This window comes from Microtus ochrogaster, unplaced genomic scaffold, assembly GCF_000317375.1.
Source record: "Microtus ochrogaster isolate Prairie Vole_2 unplaced genomic scaffold, MicOch1.0 UNK2, whole genome shotgun sequence".
NCBI classification, from domain to species: Eukaryota; Metazoa; Chordata; class Mammalia; order Rodentia; family Cricetidae; genus Microtus; species Microtus ochrogaster.
The window spans coordinates 19,515,366-19,537,448 of NW_004949100.1; positions in this window are offsets into that span (position 1 = coordinate 19,515,366).

The window sequence follows — 22,083 nt, forward strand, 5'->3', positions numbered from 1 at the left end:
AGAGAGAGAGAGAGAGAGAGAGAGGAAGAAAGTAGTATACAAAGATAGCCTGTTTGTATTGAAATAATTTAAAACAATAATAAAGTAAGATAATTATTACAGATGTTACCATAACACAAAGGATAATACAATTTTCCCATGTAGGTGCAAAAGAAAATAATCATGCAAAAAATAATAGTATGAACACAAAAGAAACAATAGGTGGGTTAACTAAGGACTGCAGAAGGACTTGGTGACTTAGTGAAGGATGTGGAGAAAAACATCTCACGTTTACTTCTACATTTGAACAGACTTAGTCTCTTCTGCTGAAAAAACAGTGACATAATCATTAATACAAAGAACTCCCTTTTGCACACATTGTAGAAACAAAAGAGAAAATGTACAGCTGTCTCATCCTGGGGCTAGGTTGATGACGCCATGGTTAAGCACTTGCACATGCATAAGGAGTTGAGTAATGATTTCCAGAACCCACATAAAAACCAGCTGAGCTTGGGAGCCTGCCTGTAAAACCAGCCTTCATGTGCAGTGGCAGGAACAGGGCATCTCCAGACAAGTGGGCTAGTGAGACAAGATATGGGCCAGCTCAAGGTGTGGCTGAGAGATCCTGAACTAATGATTAAGGTGTATGATTCCTTCCAAGGATGACTCCTGGCATCAACCTTGGGCTTCCACCAGTAGGTGTGCACACGTGAGTACACACATACACACACTTCTGAGGAAATAGAGAATTGATCATTAATATCATTGAGAAACTACCAAGTGATACAAGTGAATGAGTTAAACAGATCTAAAGAACAGGAACAGATATATCAAATGCACAACTTCCGTGCTGAAAACTGATAAAGACCTGTGGCTATAACTGTGGTTCCATTTATTTATTCCAGGATAATATTCTAAAGTCAGATTTGTAAAAGTAAAAAAAGCAAAATTGCTAGGAAATAGATTAACAGCAGAAACGATCAAAACATTTCATCAGGTATCAGATAAGGACTCTGAGTGATTGTTATTTTGACCTGCATATCTACCTATTCTTGCATAATTGGTAGTTTATACATACATCTGTCTTCATTTAGATGTCTTTCCACTCTGCACATGCTGAAGTTTTTCTACAAATCCTAAAAAAAAAAAATGTATTTAAAGATTTTCCATAGAGAAATACCAAAAGTTTTGGAATAAAACTATGGATGTATTAATATAACATTCAATCTAACAATATGGCTCCAAAACAAAGCAAAACAACTGAACAACCAAAAATGTCAGAAGGGTATGGAATGCAGAAAATATTTGATGATTGCTTGAAACATATATGTGGGAATTGAGCTATTAAATTATTGAGTTTCTCCATCCAGTTCATAGAGTCAATAGCCCTGGTATTTTGATGTGAGGTATTCCTCTATGCCTCTGAGAATGGGACAGTGCAAAATATTTTTGCACACATTCTGTTCTTGAAATTTATTTTACACTATATATGCACGTGACTACTGTAACATGACTAATAAAAACAGAGAGAGAGAGAGAGAGAGAGAGAGAGAGAGAGAAAGAGAGAGAGAGAGAGAGAGAGAAAGAGAGAGAGAGAGAGAGAGAGAGATTGTGGTTCAACCTGTAGGTCAGAAACGTAAATAGCCAGCCCCTGGTTCTTACCTCAACTTCAGATTGAAAATGGCGATCCTGCCTCCAGGAATCTTAGAATGAGACCTTGAGTGAGAGCTGTCTCCTCCCATTTTATAATCCTCTCTAGTTCTGGGATTAAGGGTGTGCACCACTACCGCCCGATTTGTATGGCAAATTAGTGTGGCTACTAGGATTAAAGGTGTGTGTCACTGCTGCCTGGTCTGTAAGGCTGGCCAGTGTGATTGTTTTACTGTCTGATCTTCAGGCAAGCTTTAGTTATTAAAATACAAATGAAATGCCACTCCAAACTACAGAACCCATGGAGTTCAAAGACGGTGTCAAATGCCCTGGAGCAGGAGTTACAGACAGCTGTGAGCCTCCTGATGTGAGTAATGAAAACTGAATTTGGGTCTCTGGAAGACCAGTCAACATGTTTATTCACTGTATTGTGTCTTCAGCCCCACAATTTTCATTTTAGCTAGCTATAACTAGCCATGTATCTATGCTTTGTAATATGGGTAGCGATAGTTTGCACCCACACATTGTACTACAATGTCAATACTGAAAGTAAACATAGCTTGTTATAAACCACAGTAACTTTAAAGTGTATGTATTCAGGCTCCTGTTGAGTGGCAATAGTTAAACATGAAAAATGGAGCATGTCTACTCAAAACTGCCCTTGAGTGAGTGGTATTATAACCTGTTTGCTGTAATGAATGAGCTTTAATTATGTAAATATAAAATAATAACATGTAAATCAAATTCGAAAAATACCAAAATATAAGCCAGAAATGTGTGCCTCTACCTATAAGTTGAGCTCTCATTGTTGGTTAAGTTTGACTAAATGAGAGATTGTGAACGTTGCCTTCCTGGCTTATCTCATTCTGAAGTGAAGTTGGGAGTGGTTGCAGCCTCCATTCAGAGTTGGGCTCTCTGTTGACCTACAGCAGTCACTCTATTAAAGCTCTGATGGGATGTCTACTGGCTGCCATGTGAAGTAAACCCGGGGTTTGCTCCATCCATGTACACTCCCTCTTCTGCCGTCCTAGCACATTTTCATTGCTTTGAAATCTTAATTACTTCCTATTCTGATTACTACAATATCTGGCTACAGCCTCATTTTTCAGCAAGCACGTTTACGAACCAAACAAGGCCCTCACACAAAAAGGATGGGGAGCCTCCCGCAGTAGAATATTAGGTGATTAGAGCTCTTCAGACAACTAAAGAGAATTTTGATCATTCTGACTGAATCTTTTTATTTTATTTTATTTTTTTCTGACTGGATCTTCAAGCTCTGTTTTTTTTTAATTGATTTTGTTGAGCTCTACATTTTTCTCTGCTCCCCTCCCTGCTGCTTTCCTCCTCTTCAACTCTCCCCCAAGGTCCCCATATTCCCAATTGACTCAGGAGATCTTGTCTTTTTCTACTTTCCATGTAGATTAGATCTATGTATGTCTCTCTTAGGCTCCTCATTGTTGTGTAGGTTCTCTGGGATTGTGATTTGTAGCCTGCTTTTCTTTGCTTTATGTTTAAAAACCACTTATGAGTGAGTGCATATGGTAATTGTCTTTCTGGGTCTGGGTTGCCTCACTCATTATGATGTTTTCTAGCTCCATCCATTTTCCTGCAAATTTCAACATGTCTCTATTTTTCACTGCTGTGTGGTACTGCATTGTGTAAATGTACCACATTTTCTGTATCCATTCATTGTTAGAAGGGCATTTTGGTTGTTTCCAGGTTCTAACTATGACAAACAATGCTTCTATGAACATAGTTGAGTACATGTCCTTGTGGTACAATTGAACATCCTTTGGTTATATACCCAAAAGTGGTATTGCTGGGTCTTGAGGAAGGTTGTTTTCTAATCGTCTGAGAAATTGCCATACTGATATTCAAAGGGGCTATACCAGCTTGCACTCCCACCAGCAATATAGGAGTGTTCCCTTTACCCAACAACCTCTCCAGAATAAGTTGTCATAAGTGTTTCTGACCTTGGTCATTCTTACAAGTGTAAGATGGAATCTCAGAGCTTTTTGATTTACATTTCTCTGATGGTTAATGATGTGGAGCATTTCCTTAAGTATCTTTCAGACAATTTAGATTCCTCTGTTGAGAGTTCTCTGTTTAGGTCTGTACTCCATTTTTTTTATTGAATTAAGTTGTTCTTTTGATGACCTATTTCTTGAGTTCTTTGTATATTTTGGAGATCAGACCTCTATCTGATGTGGAGTTAGTAGAGATCTTTTCTCATTCTGTAGGCTGTCATTTTGTCCTGTTGACTTATGTTTTTTGCTTTACAGAAGCTTTTCAGTTTCAGGAGGTCTCATTTATTAATTGGTTCTCTCATTGTCTGTACTGCTAGGGTTATATTTAGGAAGTGGTCGCCTGTGCCAATATGTTCAAGTGTACTTCTCACTTTCTCTTCTATAAGGTTCAGTGTGGCTGATTTTATATTGAGGTCTTTGATTCATTTGGACTTGAGTTTTGTGCATGGTCATTGATATGGTTTTATTTTCATTCTTCTTCATGTTGATATCCAGTTATGCCAGCACGATTTGTTAAATACGCTTTGTTTTTTTCCATTTTATAGTTTTTGCTTCTTTGTCCAAAATCAGGTGTTTGTAGGTGTGTGAATTAATATCCAGGTCTTCTATTTGGTTCCATTGGTCCTCCTGTCTGTTTCTATGCCAACACCAGGCTGCTTTCAGTACTGTGGCTCTATAGTAGAATTTGAAGTTAGGGATTGTTAGTTTTTAATGAGTTTATTAAGTATATAGAAGTCAAAAGTAAAAGAGTAAATAGAAAGTATCACATAGATGGAGGCAGCAATAGCAGCCCATCATCAAATCAGGAACTTACACCATCCAGCAGATATTACTGGTGTGGGCCAACTCATCATTAAATTGGTGCTTACAACATCTTAGTTGTATTATTTAAATTGCCACCTTTCCCTAGTGGAAAACAATATACTGCGTAGTAATAGACATTGTGATATTATGTCTCAAATGGTGTGTTGAAGTCCTATACTTATTTCATAGGGATAAAGAAAGAAGGATCAAGAAGTGTATAACCAAATTGAGTAGCTCTTCAAACTGTTTCTCAGGGATGGGGGATAGAGCTTTAGGCAGAGTCCTTGCTGTCAGAGCATGAGGACATAAGTTATATTCCCATCATCCATGTTTTGCTGGGCATTATAACCTCGGTGAAAAGGAGGTAGACACTGGCGCTCTCTGACCAGATAGCCCAGATGAATCAATGGCCTTGGGTACTAAAAATAAATCCTGTCTCAGTAAATAAGTTTGATGTCACCAGAGGAATAAAGATACCCAAGATTTCCCTCTGATCTCCATACGTACACACACACAGACACATACACACACACACATACTCATGTGTACTTGCACAAACATACACAGCTAATTAAAGTTTTAATTATGTATTTGTATAATATATATTAATATATTATCTTCACCAATACAACAATGTCTTTTCTACTTTTTTTCTGACAAAATTGGCTACCTAAAATGCAAATTTTTGATTTTCTTTGAATTTGGAATATGTTTCTACATAAATTAATCATTGTGGATTTAGGTAGTATTGATCTCAATAATTTGGGGGTTTGAGTTAGAGGCGTTTTTAAAACAGTTTGTGAAGACTATTTAAAATATAACATTTTGCTCAATAGTTGGGATGGGTGAACTAGGTGCGATGATTTTTGTTTTAACTAGAAGAGAAGAAAAAATCAGGAATTCAGTATTTTAATGGTTTGGGCAAATTATCTTCTGTTTCCCATGAGGAAAATAAAGGAATCACAGTGTGAACAACCACAAGAACAATTGTCAGGATTTTTCTTTCTTATGATTTAAATTTCTGGCAGGGGTGGGGAGGGAGCAGGCAGAGACTGATTGCAATGGCATTTCCTCCTGGGCACCTCCATTTCTTTATAGAAACCTGTTTACATACTGGGGTTTGTGTCTGAGATGTGTAGATTCACATCTAAAAAGATACCAGCAACCACATTCTGATCAGCACTTTCAGAACACGAGGAGCCCTGACTCCATTTATTCAACGTGACCATTCAGTATACATGGGTATAGCCTTCAACTATCCTAAGATGTTTATTAACAGACTGTAGACAGTACAAAGTAAGTCTTCAACAGAAAACTAAGTTTCTAGTCATTCTTTGTTATGTTGAACTGGTTTTAAGTGATTCAACAACAGAAATATTTTTTTGCAAATTTAAATATTTCTATGAAAAGTTTTATTCTGAGGACTTAGTTGTAGAAAAGAATTGAAGCTATCTCTTGCATTTCCTTTTGATTATTTAATTTAGCAATAATTCATAAATGGCATTGTTGCTTAGACTGGAAAAGTTGTCTCTGAATATTTTGTGTTTGTTTTCCTTGACGAATCATAGTGATAAAATGCACGGGTGGTCCTGTTGTAGATTCAGAAGGTAATTAGTACTTAAATATTCAATTTTGCTTTTTATCTTTATCCTGTCTAAATTAAATGATTAGTAAATAAATACTCAAATTGAGGCCGTTACTAAGAAAGATATTCACACTAACAAAAATACTCTAATTACGTACATTTAATTTCAACCCAATTTTATCTGTGTTTACAATCACAGGGTAGTCACAGTCACCTGAGTGCAATGTGGAGAGCTCTTCTGGTTTCCATAGCTCTGAACACTTCAATTATTGGCTGCTTCAATGTTCTCCAGTGGTCAGTCAAAACTAAGGGAAGAAGATCATCTATATTCAGAGGTATGACTAGGCACCACGACTGTAACTTAGCCAACAGAGCACCGAGGTCTCAGTACCACCCTAAAATTAAAAATAAAGTCTAATGTCATCTGGCTAAATTAAAAAGTATACGCAATTCTTGCATTCACTTAACCAAAGGCAAAAGTTCATTCTTATTCATATGCGAACAGTTGATCAGCAAGTGCATAGACTAAACTATATATCCACTGTCCGTTTCCATTTTGAACTTCCTTTGCTCTGCTTGATCTTTGCATTCTCAAACCATTATTCTAATTTGCTTCTTTAAGTATTTCCATCTCTTTTGTTTCAGCATTTTCATGTCATTAATTATTGCTTGAATTGCCAAATGTCTGTTTTTCCTAATTTTTCCTTTATTGAAAATGAATTTTTTCTCACACACTATATCCTGATTATGTTTTTCTCTCCCTGTTCCCCCACCTCCTCTCCATCTAGCTCCACCCATACAGAAGTGAGGTATTGTTTCACATTAGAAAAACATCATGCTTTTAAGGGCCAATAATAAAGCAAAATGCAAGATAAAACAAAAATTAACACATCAGAGAAAGACAAAATGAGCAAACAGAATTAAAAGAATAAAAGAGCTCAAGAAACGGCACATAAAAAAGATATAGATGCAGAAATCCATTTGTTAGCACACTCAGGAATCCCATAAAAACACTAAACTGGAATACATAACATATAGGCAAAGAACCTGTAGGGTAAAAAGGGAAAGAAAATTGTGAAATTAAGTTAAAAGAAAGTAAGATAAAATTAAAGAAAAGCCCAGCATGACGTTATAAGACAAGGAGCCTCCTAAGATGACTCTGAGTTTGTTTTCTATTGGCCATATATTCTGCTGGGCCTGCAGCCTACCACTAAGAATTATTTTTCCTAATGAGTAAACTGAATTTTAATTTGGAAATGGTTATCAGTTGGAGATAGCTTCTGTGTTAGGGGATTGAAGCATGTGTCCATTTCTCCTTCAGCTCTAGGACCCCATCTGGTGCAGTCCCTGGCAGGCCCTCTGCATGTTCTCATACTCTCTGTGAGTTAGTATGTGCATAGATTCTGTCGGCTTAGAGAGCTTTGCTTTCTTGGTATCCTCCATCCTCTCTAGCTTGTACACTCTCTCTGCCTCTTCTTTATCGGAAGGATTTGATGGAGTGTTCTAAGTCACTCACTTTCTATATAATGTCTGGCTGTAGGTCTCTGTATTTGTTCGCAATTGCTGCTGCAGAAGGAAGCTTCTCTGATGAGGGATGAACAAGGGACTGATCTGTGAGTATAGCAGAATATCCTTAGGAGTCATTTAGTTGCTATTCTTATAATAGGTCAGTGGTGTTTTGTTTTATCCTGTATACTTGAGATATCTAGTCTCTAGTTATTTGTCACACAAGCAGTGTTAGATGTGGGTCCATTTTGTGAAGTGGGCCTTAAGTCAAATCAGTTTTTGGTTGGTTGCTCACACCACCTTTGTGCTGCCATTGCACTTACATATCTTGCTAGCCAGAGAGCATTATAGATGAAAATATGTGTGGCTGAGTTGCTCATATTTCTCCTTTGGTAGCATGTGGAGAACCGTCCTGTACCAAAGCCACTAGTATATGTGGTGAAGGCTCTATGTAGGCACCAGCTCCATTTCACGTTTAATGAGTTGTAAAGGTTTTGTCTTTCACAGCAGGGCCTAGCTGTCAGTTTTTGGAACGCAATCTACAGTCTTGGCAATGGCCTGCGTTGTTTGGGGGATTCCCCAGGCACCCCTTCAGCCAGTAATTCCATTATATATAACCCAGTCTCAGTACTGGGAGCTTCATTTAGTGACAAAGTATAACCAATTGATGCTCTGTTTCACTCATCATTTGGGTATTTCATCTAGGAAACCTCTGTTGTATTAGGTTTCCATACTATCCCTCAAATGGCTCTTAATTTTGGCTGTCTTTCCTTGTATTTCTCTTCCTCCCCCTCTTCTACAGTTCCAGTTCCCCCATCTATCCATAACTATCTATTTTATTTTACTTTCCTTACAAGGTCTCTCTTTCCCCCTTGTCCCTTACTATACATCTAACCTCTGTGATGACTCTATGGATTGTAGTTGGGTTATCACTGCTTTAACAGCCAATATTCACATAGAAGTGAATACATATGGTACTTGTGTTTCAGGATGCTTTACTCAGAATAATTTTTTTCTATTTCCATTGATTTACCTGTGACTTTCACGTTTTAAGCAACTGTGTGATACTCTATTTTGTAAATGTACCACATTTTCTTTATGTATTCTTCTGTTGAGGGATAACTAAGTTGTTTCCAGTTTCTGGCTGTTACAAATACAGCAACGATGAACATGGTAGAACAAGTGTTTCTGTGGTAGGAGGAAGCATCCTTTGGGGATAAACTCATGTTGGATAGCTGGATCTTGAAGTGGATCAATTTAATCAATACATTTGTGATTCTAGAACAATGCATAAAGGCACACTGAGGTACAACCCACCCTTCTGAGACAAACATACCACATTCTGGAAAATCAGAAGTAGCAAGAATATAAACAGAAACAAAAATGCCGGACATGTATTGTGAGAAGCCCAACCCTTTTTCATTACTCTACCATGGTCAGTATGGGCTCCTTTGTAACTTTATATGCCCCAGAATCTATGATCGGTATTTGAGCTTTTATTCAAGGCATTGTGCTAGGAAGGTTATGAGAAAGAAATCATTTTAATAATTCTCATCTTTTGTGATGGCAAAGCCACTTAATAACAGTGAGGATTCCTATGCAGCTGAGCCAGCTGAGCCTGTCACCATTACATTCTCGCCCTTCTGACACCTTTAGCACTCCCCTCCTCTCTATTCTCACCGTTTCCTCTTCTCTTCATCTCTCTCACAGTCAAGGGAGTCTGGACCAGGATCCCTTTTGGTCCTCTAGGATGACAAATAGTGCCTTTTCTTTCTCATTTTTATTCTTCTGTCATTGGTGGTCATGTCATTCCCTTTTATTTTGCTTCATAAAGTGGCTCCTCACCCTCTCAAGTCTTCTTTTGGCATTTTTACTTTGCTTATAATAATGAATAAATTTGGATTCTAGATTATATTGTACAATTAGCTTTGATTTTTTTTTATTCATTCAAATATTATTCCAATTAGCATTGTTAGTATCTAATTGTGTATTAGTGGATGTTGGTATGTGTTCAATGAACATGTAATAGTGAAAAACAAAAGTCATTCAAAAGTATTTCTTCATAAAGTTATATTTTGTCCAAACCATCAAACGAACTAAGTAAAAATGCGAGAAAGTGGCAACTAATCAAGACAACAATTCTTCCAAGTAGCATCTAAGAAAACATCTCTGAAGTCAATCTTGAGCTGAGAGTGGGTGCAGGGGTACTGAGAAAAACTGTTCATTTCCTACACTCTGAACTTGTTTTGTAAAGTATATTTTAACAGGATTTTTTGACATGCAAGTTTTCAAGTTAATTATTTAACAATACCATGAGTAGTTATGGGAGACAGGATGCAGCTGAAAGATCATTTGCTGGTTTTCCAAATGACCTGAGATCAACTCCTAGCAGTCAAAGTGAGTAGCTCACCAACACCTGTAACTCCAGCTACAAGGGAACCAATACCCTCTTGTGGTTTCTGTTAGCACCTAAACACCCCCCCCCACACACACACACAAACACTGATTTGCTCTAAGAAAGAACTTCCTTTTTTCTGAGTTTCACTGCTTTGCTTTTAACTAGGAAGGATGGTTATTTAAAGAAGAGATATTCAATGACTTCACTGCATATATGAACTTCCCTCTGAGAGATAGGTTTCATTATAGCTAACATTATATCCATTGTTAAATCACAGGATGTAATTGTCACCTGTCACTCATGCTTCGTCTTTATATCTTTGCTGATTTAATTAAAGATTTCAACTTTCTGTCCTCCTGTATTCTCTAGGTTTGAAGCCTCAAAGTGATCATCAATTTGGGGCATAAAAGCATTCTCCTGGTAAACTGCCTTTATCGACACAGTTTCCAAGTAAGGCTACTTTCTATGCCTCAGTAAGTGCTTCCCACTTAGAGATTGTAAAGCGAATAGCAAAGGGACATTTTTCTTCCTGTATACCCAATCAGCACAGTTTCTCCTCAGAGGAGAGCCTTACTTACGTCTAAGAAATATGTCTGAGCAGATTGCATCCCAAGCATGCCTCTCCTAAGCAATGCGCTACCCAGCATCACACAGGTACTGCAGCCAACACGTGCCTTTCCTCCATATTTCACTCTGAATGATTGGCAGGTAAAGTGCTGTAATGTTGCCAGAAAGATAGCTCTTGTCATATGGCCAAATTGCCTGCGATAGAGAGTTGCCAGAAATTCATTGTTCTATCAAGATTACTACTATAAATTGAAAGTTCCCAAATATTAAATGTATATCTCTAGGCTTTTTGATTTTATTGTCATTGGCTTTTGCTTTTATAATAGTCAAGAATACTCCTGTCAAATCTGAGCATCTTGGAAGGAAACCTATTAAAGATAGCCAGGAAAAGCAATATGTATGTTTTTTTGAGCATCAGTAACAACAACAACAACCAAAATGTAATCTTCAAAATTCCATGAGTCCTCTCACATGTCTTAGGAAGATTTAAGCCAATGAACTAATGCCAATATGTAAAATATGTGTGTTGTCTATGTATATATATGTATGTGTGTATATATATATAGATGTATATATATACTACACATATATATTATGCATGTATGTATGCACGTAGGCACCTATCCATCCCCATCTATTCCTCTAAAATGAGGAGCTTAAATGTTAAAAGGAAATTTAAGAAATATACAAGTTTTAAAGAGAAATGGGAAAATGTAATCTTTGAAAACAGACAAACTGGAATGCAAATATTTCTGTCACTTACGAGTTGGATGAGTTAAAAGAAATTTCAATGAGATTCTTGAAGTCTCTACTCCCTGCACTTAAACTGAGAATAACAACGTGTAAGAGCTCTGGGTTTATGAAGATTAAACAATGTCACTTGTACAAATTATAGGCAACTGTGTCTGGAATTTGCTATTGTGTTACAGGTTTACTACTTTTGCTGTTAGTCCATTGTATGGTAAAAATGTGAAGATGTTAGAGTTTAAATGTGACCTGTCCCCTTTAGACACTCGTGCTAAAACATTTGGTCTCCAGCTGACGTTGTTGTTTGTCCAGGTTCCTGAACCCTGGCTTGATGACAACTGGCTGCCAGACCTAGGGCTGGGGCTTGAGGATTGTATGTTAATTCCACTTCTTGCCTAAGCTCTCTCTGCACTGACTCATTAGCAGAACTAACCAGGTGTCTGTGTCTTATTAAGATAGCTCCAGGCCGTTCTGTACTGTAACTCCTGTACTGTACTCAAAAGAAATCCTTCCTCCCTGAAGTTGTTTCAGTCAGGTAATTTATCACAGTGTGCATGTGTGTGCGTGCATGTGTGTATGTGTGTATGTGTGCATATGTGTGTGTGTTTATGTGTGTGGGGTGGCTAATGCAGTACCTTCCATAAGTCATCTCTGAGGTGCATCTCCCATTCTATGGTCTGTGGCTTCAGAAGTCATTTGTCAGTTATACCTTGGGTACTGCAAAGATGAATAATTTTTAAAGAAATGAATTGCTATAAAGAATAAGCTGAAACAAAGAACAGATCAAAACTATATCTGTGGTGGCTTGAAAGAAAATGACCCTTCCATAAGGAATGACACCATTTATTAGGAGGTGTGGCTTTATTGGAGTAGGTCTGGCCTTGTTGAAGGAAGTATGCCACTGTGGAGGTGGGCTTTGATGTATCCTATACTCAAGCTATGCCCAGGGACACAGTTCACTTCCTGTTGCCTGTAAATCAAGCTTTTGGACTCTCAAGTACTCCAGAGCCCATGTCTGCCTTCATGCCACCATGACCGACCATGGTATGATAATGGGTTAAGCCTCTGAAATCTAATTATTTTTTTCTTTATAAGAGATGTTATGGCCATGGTGTTTTTAGATACTGTTTCTTTTTATATTACTCTTTTACTTCTTTATACTGGGTTATATAATGCCAGTTTCATGCATGTACTTTGAGGTGCTGGAAGGAGGACTCAGCAGTCAAAAGCATTGACTGCTCTATTAAGGGACCTAGAACTGATTTCCAGCACCCACACTACAGTTACCAGCTGTCTATAACTCCAGTTTTGAGAATTTGATACCCTCTCCCGACTTCCTTGGACACCAGGTACATACATGTGATGCACAGACGTGCGTGTGGGCAAAACACCCACACACAATAAAACAATGTGCTTTGAGCACAACCCCTCGGCACTCTGTCACCCTACGTCTCTCTTCTCTCTTTCCTCTCATACTCCCTCTATTCCCCTAGAAGACAATTTCAATCCTACTTTACTGTCACCTGTACACATGGAGTTTTGTGTCTATATAAAATATAGGAAACAAAAATGTCTTTCTGAGGCAGATTTCACTATACTATAGCGTTCATTCGCATCCATTTTTCTATATACGGGCACAGGCAAGCATTTTATGTATAAGAATCAGGAAATAGCACCAACAATTGGCAAAAGTGATTTCATGATATTTTAAATGGTTCTATATGACAAAGATGATGTAGGATTCCCCTCTGTATGCTGTGAATATGTCTTATTACCATTGGTTAATTAAGAAGCTGCTTTGGCATATGGCAGGGCAGAATAGAGATAGGAAGGGAAAACTAAACTGAGTGCAGGGAGAAAGAAGGCAGAGTCAGGGAGACACCATGTAGCTCCTTGAGGTGAAACTTGCTGAAACATTACCAGTAGGCCACAGCCTTATGGCAAGAAACAGATTAATAGAAATTTAAGATATAAGATCTAGCTAGAAATATGCCTGAACCATCGATCAAACAGTGTTGTAATTAATATAGTTTCTGTGTGATTATTTGGGTCTGGGCATCTGGGAAATGAAAAAGCAGTCTTCATTTACATAAAGACAATAGATAACTGAGTTAAGATATTGAAGGATTCAACAGGATTGAAGGAAATTCTACTACTCATAGATCTCACAGTGTTACTATCTAGAATACAAGAAGAACTAAAAGAAAAAAGAAAAGAACTATGAAGACATGTTTCGCCCTTTATAAACCTAATCAATAGAGAAGCTAATGAAAGTAGCAGATATTACTGAGAAGGTGAAGTTCAAATGGCCAATGAACATACAGATACCCTCTCTTGCTTGACACTGAAGTTTCTCCTGCATAGCCCCAAGTCAATAATCTCTCCAGTATTTCCTAGTGGCTCATCTAATTTTATGTAATCTCTCACCTAGGACAGAGTGAAGTTCTGACATGCTGTGGGACTGGCGCATACCCTTGGGGCCAGAATCTTGGTTTGTAACTTAAGTGTAAGATGAGATGAAACCTTGGGTTCCAGAAGCTTTGTCCATGATATACAGATTGAGTATCTCTTAATCTCAACTGTGGGGCTTTTATTGAAATTTGCCAGGCTGTTGTTTGGTACCCAGTGCTCCTATTTCTTTCTTCATTTTCCAGTTGGGAAATAGCTCTCTATTCCTTACTAAATTTTGTTTTTGTGTCTGATTTTCATACACATTATAGAATGAAGAGGAATGTTCTCTCTCTCTCTCTCTCTCTCTCTCTCTCTCTCTCTCTCTCTCTCTCTCTCTCTCTCCCCCCCCCGTGTGTGTGTGTCTAAATGTGTGCATATGGAGGCCAGAGGTAAACCTCAAGCATTATTCTTTCGGCGCTACCCACCTTGGTTTTTGAGACAGCATCTCTTTCTGGGCTGGGACTCACTGGTTAGACTACAATAGCTGGCCAGTGAGCCCAGGGAAACCCTGACTAGTAGTGATTCACACCCTTCATGTCATGCTAGCTATCCTCAAATATAAATTAATATTATGAATATTCCTCCATGATTTTTATCAATTTTAAAAAAGATGCAAATAAAAGTGCTTTTTCCTACTGTTGATTCTGACAGCATAAAAAAGTAATATCTGACACTAAAGTATAGTACAAATGACTAAAATTTATGAAGTATGTGATGTATATTAAAATAATTCTCATAATTTCAGAGGGTAAAGGAAAATGGTTACTTAAAATGGAATTTCAGAGGATAAAAGGCTGTGTTACTCATAAGAATTTTCAAGCAATCAATCTTACAGTCAAGAAAACCTTTTTCTGAAAAATGAACTAAAGAATTTTTCTGAAGTAGAGATGACTGGGGACATTGAAATGAATTATGGAATCTCTAACGTGACTAATTTTTCTCACTTTTAATTAAATTGGCCTTAATGGTGCCAATATGTTTCCATCTTTAAGTCTCACAGAAATGAATACATACATCTTTACAGTAATGGTCTCATGAATAACATTTCAAAGTTCTCATTTGCATACTCTGACATAACTCTCTTTATATGTAGGAACACATTCTACCTTATTTAATTCATTTTTACCCCATAGGAGTTTTTACTTAGCACTGACAAGAACTTGTGACTCTTAGCTTTTGCACATAAACACATCAATGTAAATTAAATAGCAGAATACATGGGGATGTCTCTAACAACCATGTTCATGTATTCTCCTGACTTGCTCTTCTTTGGTAATTATGCTATTCCAGTGATAACTTTACACGCGATAATGAGTGCCTGAGACAAATAACAGAACTACAAAAGCTTTGGGAGAGCTGAGGCTATGGATGGATAGCCTGGCTTCTTTTGATCTTTTTTTATTTTTGGTGTTGTGGATAATGGACGAAGTGTATGGCAAAATAAAACTGTTATCTCATTGTTGGGGACAAAGGTGAAAAGGGTCAGGCTACAATCTCACAATTCTCTGCAAAGGTTCATTCTCGTACCTATCTCTCCAAGGCCGTTGCTCTTACTGGCTCTACCACCTATAACCAGCACTACCCAGGAATAAAAGAGCTTTACTATGTCAGCTTCTGGGTCCACTTAAGATCCTAACTGTGTTCATACCTAGGACTTGAACCACAGTTAACTATGTTGCAGCTAGGAGGTTATTTGATCCAATTATATCTTACCCAGGTTTTTCTGGGAGGTCCTACAGAATTGTTCCACATTCTATGGAGCAGGCTTATGAATGATTACCCAATGATATGTCCATAATACCTTGTCACCTTAGTCTCCAAGGCCCTTAGTGAAAGTCACACTGGCTAATCCCTTGGCTTCTGGGCCTGTGGCAGAACACAGTAGAGAAGGTAACTCCACCCTGTAAGAGTCCCTGCTCCTTCTGCCACATAGAGTTTTAGTCCCAAATGCTCAGAGGTGTCCTTGAAGAGAGCTCCCTCGGGGTTCATTTTGTTGTTGTTGTTGTTGTTGTTGATTTAAATGATGAATCTAGTAAATGAATCCTTTAACTAAAGAGAGAAATTTATTCTCTCTCATTCCACAAAGAGATAATTTCCCACATCTAAATAATAAAAAGAAACAAAAGACTTGGGAAAGTTTAAGGTCACGGGTTTTGGTAGCAGACATAATCTGTTTTAGTAATTGACTCAATTTGGTATCCTACCTGATGCTAAGCTTTGAAATTTGAGTTCTTTCTTTTTTCCAAATTAAATGATGTTCTGTCTCAGTTTCCATTTGTTTCTGTGATGAAACACTCTCACAAAAGTAACTTAAGGGAGAAAGGTTATTTTCACTGATAAGTCAAGATTCAGTCCATCATGGTGGGGAAGTCAAGACAGGAGCTTAAAGCAGTTGATCATGTCACATCCGCCATCACGAATCAGAGGGACCAATGCATAACTCTTCTCAGTTCCCTTTCTCTACTTATATTGCCCAGGATTCTATCCCGGGAATGGTTTTGCTCATACCCAAGCTGGATCGTCCTGCATCCGTTAATGAAATCAAGATCAGGTTGCCATTCACCGAGTTTCTCAGAAGCCCCATTCCCCATTCATTATTGATTCTGTCAAGGTGACCATTAACACTAAACTATCCATCTTTGTTATGGTGCCTCCTTTGGCCTTTTCTCCTCTTAGTCTTCTAACCCTCTGAGGTAATGCATTAATTTTCTGGAGTATATCCATATGTAGTTATTTGCAATGCAGGTGTTTGGATATTGAAATCAGCAGTGACAGTTTGTGGTAGTTTACAGTCAAAGGAGAAAGACGTGTCCTTCACTACAGAGAGGGGGAAAAAAACAAAATAAAATCACAGTTGAGCTAAGGATGCCTTAGAAGAAGCATAGGATAGACTAGTCTAGGAGACTGCATATTTCCCTCAAACCCAGGTAAAAAGAAAGATACCACAATTACGTATTTTAAGACACCCAGTTATATGGTATAAACTGAAAGAAAATGAAGAGTAGAAGAGTAGATTAACTAATTCGATCAGATGATTAGTCTTTTGTGCTGAGAACTGGAGGCAGGATGTTAATCTACTGTGAGCTGGCATGGGGATCAAATTTAAATATTGAGGTATACTTGTGGAATCCTGATTTTTAAAGATTTAAAATTCTGTTGTAAAATTACAATTTATGATTGAATATATTTATGAAGTACAAAATGATGTGATTTTTTTTACGGCTGAATAATATGCAGGATAATCGAACCCAGCTCATTAGCATGTGCATTGGCTGAGTGATTTGAGCAGAGATACGGAGCAGACTAGTTGTGGGGTAGAATCAACCATCAAACACCCACTATTACATATTTTCGTCTCAATAATAAAGAAACCGAGATTCACCAGAATTTCAATGCATATTTAATTTGGAGATTGGTAATGCCCATTGGTCCTGAACTGAATGCCAGATAATCAATGTACCATGTGCATTCTGGCACTACTGTGCAGTAATGGCGCCCTCCTTTCCTTTCAGTCTGATACAAGAGAAAGTACTGTGCTAGATGAACCTAATTGGAATGAACTATAGATTATTTTATCTCCTACGACTAATAATAACTACATAAAAACATTAGCGCTTTCTCATACATGCAGGGTAATGAGGAGCCTTATATCCAAATCTGCATACAGTCTTTAAAAAGTATGATATTTTTATTTTTGCAGAACTTCATTCATGCATACAGTGTATTTTCACAATGTTCACCCCATACTTCTCTCCCAGCTTATCCTAGATACACTCCCACTCCCCATTTCCTCTTAAATTCGTGTCCTCTTTTATATTTTTTATAGTACTCTTGGTCCAATTTTCTTTTTTTAAATTTTAATTAACATTTTAAAAATTTCTTTTGCATACCGACAACAGTTTCTCCCTCCTTCTGTTCCCTATCTCGGCCTGACTTCCGTCTATGTTCCTCCTCACCCACTCTCCTCTGTCTCCCTTCAGAAAGAAGCAGTCCTCCCGTAAGCTGAACAAAACATGGCATCAACTCGAGCTCCTCCCCCTGCTTAAAGGCTGGGTGAGGTAATCTAGCATGGAGAACACGTTCACAAAAGCCAGGTAAGTGCAAAGGACAGGTCAGAGTTAGGGAGAAATCTGGTTCCAGGAAAACTCCCAGGAATCCAAAAGGGTGTCCCCAGCTAAGACTCCTAGCAACAGTGGAGAGGGTGCCTGAACTGGCTGGCCATCTACTGTAATCAGATTGGTGACTACCATAATTGTCATCAGAGAGTCTTTACCCAGAGATTAGTCCAATTTTGATTGCCCGTATACGCATGGTTGTGGAGTAATCAACTGGAGCATTGTCAACCCATCAGAAAATCGATTCTTCCTTTCCTAGAAGACATCAGCTCCTAATAGCTCCTCCGTTAAGAGGAAGGGGCTTGTGAGCCTCTGCACCTTCCTGCATACAGTCTTAAACTAGATTACAGTTTTATGCTTTTGCAGTTTGGTGCCACTATTAGATAAAATTTTATTATGTTTATTACATAATTAACGTGTACCACTATGTCTGTATGTCTTACGCAATTAAGACATGAAAGTGAATATAAAAGTGATTTAAAGGAAAAGAATTTGCAGGAATGCTGAGAATTCTTGTAAAATGTCTTGTAACTAATCTGACTTCATTTAAAGACATATTTTTCTTTGCAATCTGAGGACGGATTTTGGGGAGTTGAAAAATTATACAAGGGCTCTGCCCCACTGAACATCTTCAGTTCTGTCTTTGCAAATTGACTCATTTATATCCTAAAGACATGGCCAGTTCATCATTGGACAATGTTTACATATCAATATATGAATTATAGTGATGTGATATATAAATACAGCTGCTTTTGCCAGTAAGGGATTGCTTATGTGATAGATCTCATGGGATTCTATATAACGCAGCAGAAAAGTTCCAACTATTGAGTAATGCCGTGGCCATCACTAAGATCATGTCACACACCGTTCTGATGGGTATTAATACATGAGGATGTCACTTTGCTTTTGTTTCCTACATATTTATTCTTATTTTAGCTTAGTCAACGTAACAGAAACAAAGTTGGCTATCATGTGGAATGCTGTGTAATACTGGCAGGAGACTCATATAGCTCATAAGCCTCCTGATTGGGTACTGATGAAGATAGAGGAGTTGACTTGTTCTAGCTGGAATTTTCGAAAGGTTGCTTGTAGCTGTTGCTTTTCTTGTTCCTGTGACCAAATGCCTGGTAAGAAGTAACTGAATGGAAGGATTTATTTTGGATCATAGATTGAGAGAAATAGAGTTTATCATGGTGGGGGAGACTCAGCGGCAGAAGCATGAGACAGTCGGTCACATCGCCTCTGAAATCAGAAAGCCAAGGAGATGATGCTGGTGCTCAGCTTGCTTTCTCTTTTTAGCCTGTCTGGGATACCAGTTCGTAGGATGGGACTCACAGATATACCCAGATGTGTGTGTCCATGGTGATTCTAAATCCACTCTAGCTGACAGTGAAGATTAATCTTCACAGCACCGGATGCTCAGACAGTACTGAGGCAAAGGAGCAACATATTTTTTTTTCAGAATGGTTTTCCTTTAATAAAATGCATGTTCCTGTAGTTTAAAGAGATCCAGATGATTTATGGTAATTATGTGATAAGGCTGCAATTTATATCTAAATTAAGAAGTTGTTATTTTTATGATGTTCATTATGGAATTCTTTTAGACAGAATACATCAAAAGCTGAGGTGTACTTTTGTTGATATATGATAATATAGTTTGGGAAACTTTAAATCTCACCATTAAAACATGATACCTATCACAGCTTCACGGACCATTTGTAGTGAACACACACATTCTCACACATACAATAGGTAGATTGATAGGTGATAGATGGATAGATATATGATAGCTAGATGACAGATAGGAAGATGATAGATAGATAGTTATAGATAGATACAGATAATAGATCAATAGATTGAATAGATAGATTAGAAGCATAGATAGGTAGACAAATAGATGATAGAGATAGATAGATAGATAGATAGATAGATAGATAGATAGATGATAGATAGATGATAGATAGATAGATAGATAGATAGATGGATAGATAGATAGATAGATAGATAGATGATAGATAGATGATAGATAGATAGATAGATAGATAGATGATAGATAAATTATAGAGATATGCTTAAGTCAAACTATATTCATAATTCTTTACACAGTTCATAAATGATCCTAACCTGGCATCTAACCATCTATCTCCACTTCTGATGCAACATTTTAACTTTCTCTCTCATTAATGTCCCTCAAGCTTTCCACTGCACACTCAAACAGGCCTATTTGCCATTCCTTGGCTTTTGTTCAAAGCATTCCTGCTCCTCTGGGGCTCCTCACTCTCTGAGGATTAAAATTCTCAGATCTTTCCAGGTTTCCTTCAACCTGACTTTTTCTGTGACATTTGCTCTAACCAGAGCTAGGGATTGTCTTTGATCACCACCTCCTTCTTCATTGTCTCTCACAATTCATCCTATAGGATGGTGATGGTTACCTCTATGGCAAAGTTATTTGTGAGCAGTTTATTCCTGGTAAAATACACACCCAATGAAATAATGCAACTTACATCCTGAAAAAAAAAAACCACTTTATATAAAGAAGTTCTGTAGAATGTATGAATTAAACAATTGCTATCTCTCTCTCTTTTTTTTTTTTTTTTTTTTTTGGATTTTTGAGACAGGGATTCTCTGTAGTTATTGGTGCCTGTCCTGGAACTAGCTCTTGTAGATCAGGCTGGCCTTAAACTCTTGAGAGATCTGCCTGCCTCTGCCTCCCAACTGTTGGGATTAAAGACATGTGCCACCACTGCCCAGCAACAATTGCTATCTTGTTATATATAAACTTAGAGGCAAAGTTTCTTTGTCATTTGAGAATGAAACCAAAAACTTATTGTCTAACCTACATTTCCTGTTGCTGAGAAGAAATCCTCAGACAAAAGGAATTCTTGCAGAGAAAGAGTTTATTTTGCCTCGTGCTTCTAAAGGGATGCTTTCCCTTCTGGTGGGAAGGAGGGCTTGGAAGCTGGCAGAGAATGTAGGGGTGCAGCAGGAGGAGGCTGGCTGGTGTAGGATACCTGCAATCAGGAAGCGGTGAGAGAACAGGAAGTGGGGCCAGGCTATACAGCCTCAACTGTCCTTTTCTCCAGCAAGGATTGCTTAGTAAGTTTCCACAACCTTTACAACAGCATCTGGGCAACAGGAACTCAACCCTGTAAGCCTGTGGAGTACATTTTACATCTGAACTAAAATCAATACTAGTTGCACTATTTGAAAACACATACTGTCTATTGTAGTATTTTGAACATTGTTAAAATTTTCCTTGTATTCTTTGGATATCTCTGTGACAATATTTGTTGGAATTTAGATTCATCTTAAATATTTGAAAGCCAATGGATTGTTTCTCTTATATCTTATATTATATTTTCGTTGTGTTCTTGATTTTCTATTTTATTTTCTCTTATATTGTAATTTAACCCATTTTATATGGTTTCATAATACATTGTATCAGGAGAAAAATGTCAAGATTCCTTGTTTAAAGAAAAGGAAATTTTTTATGCTTGCAAGGAACTTTTCACCAAGAATTTTATTGATTTTCTCACTTCTAAATTTAAAACAATTTTTTAAATGTGCTTTTTTTCTTTTAATGAATGATACATGTCTCACAACAATTGTAATAGTTAATATTGATTATCAAGTTTCCAATCACCATGGAAACAAACCCCTAGGTAAGGTTTTGAGTACTCAGACTATACAAGAAAATGCGGGAAGATGTATCATAAATGTTGGTGGCATCATTCTATGGGCTGCAGAGGTGACTGTGTTAGAATAAAGTTAAGCACCAGTGATGACCTTTCTGCTTCTTGACAAAATGCAACTTGACCATCTGCACCTGACTCCTCCAATGCCTTCTCCATCATGATAGGCAAGACCCTAAAACTATAAGACAAGATAACATATTCCTCTCTTCACTTCATTTTTTCACAGCATGGATAAAAGTAACAAATACAGCAATGCAGACAAGATTACTTTCATGAATTTCTCCATGAATATTGAGACCACTATAAATAGACCAGTACCTTAGAGTTGTCAGATCAATATAAAACTGACTCTACGTGTGCAAAGTCAGCATCATGTACAAGTCAGTACAATGCATCTACTCATTTATATCCATATTCCCCATTACCACATTCTAAGCACCATGAAAGGTTTGCCAGCTGGATGACAATCTATGAAGCTTTAAAGGTGATCTCAATGAAAACTCTTATTTTTTTTTTTTTATTAAGAAAGAAAAAAAAAATTTTCCGCCTCCTCCCAGCC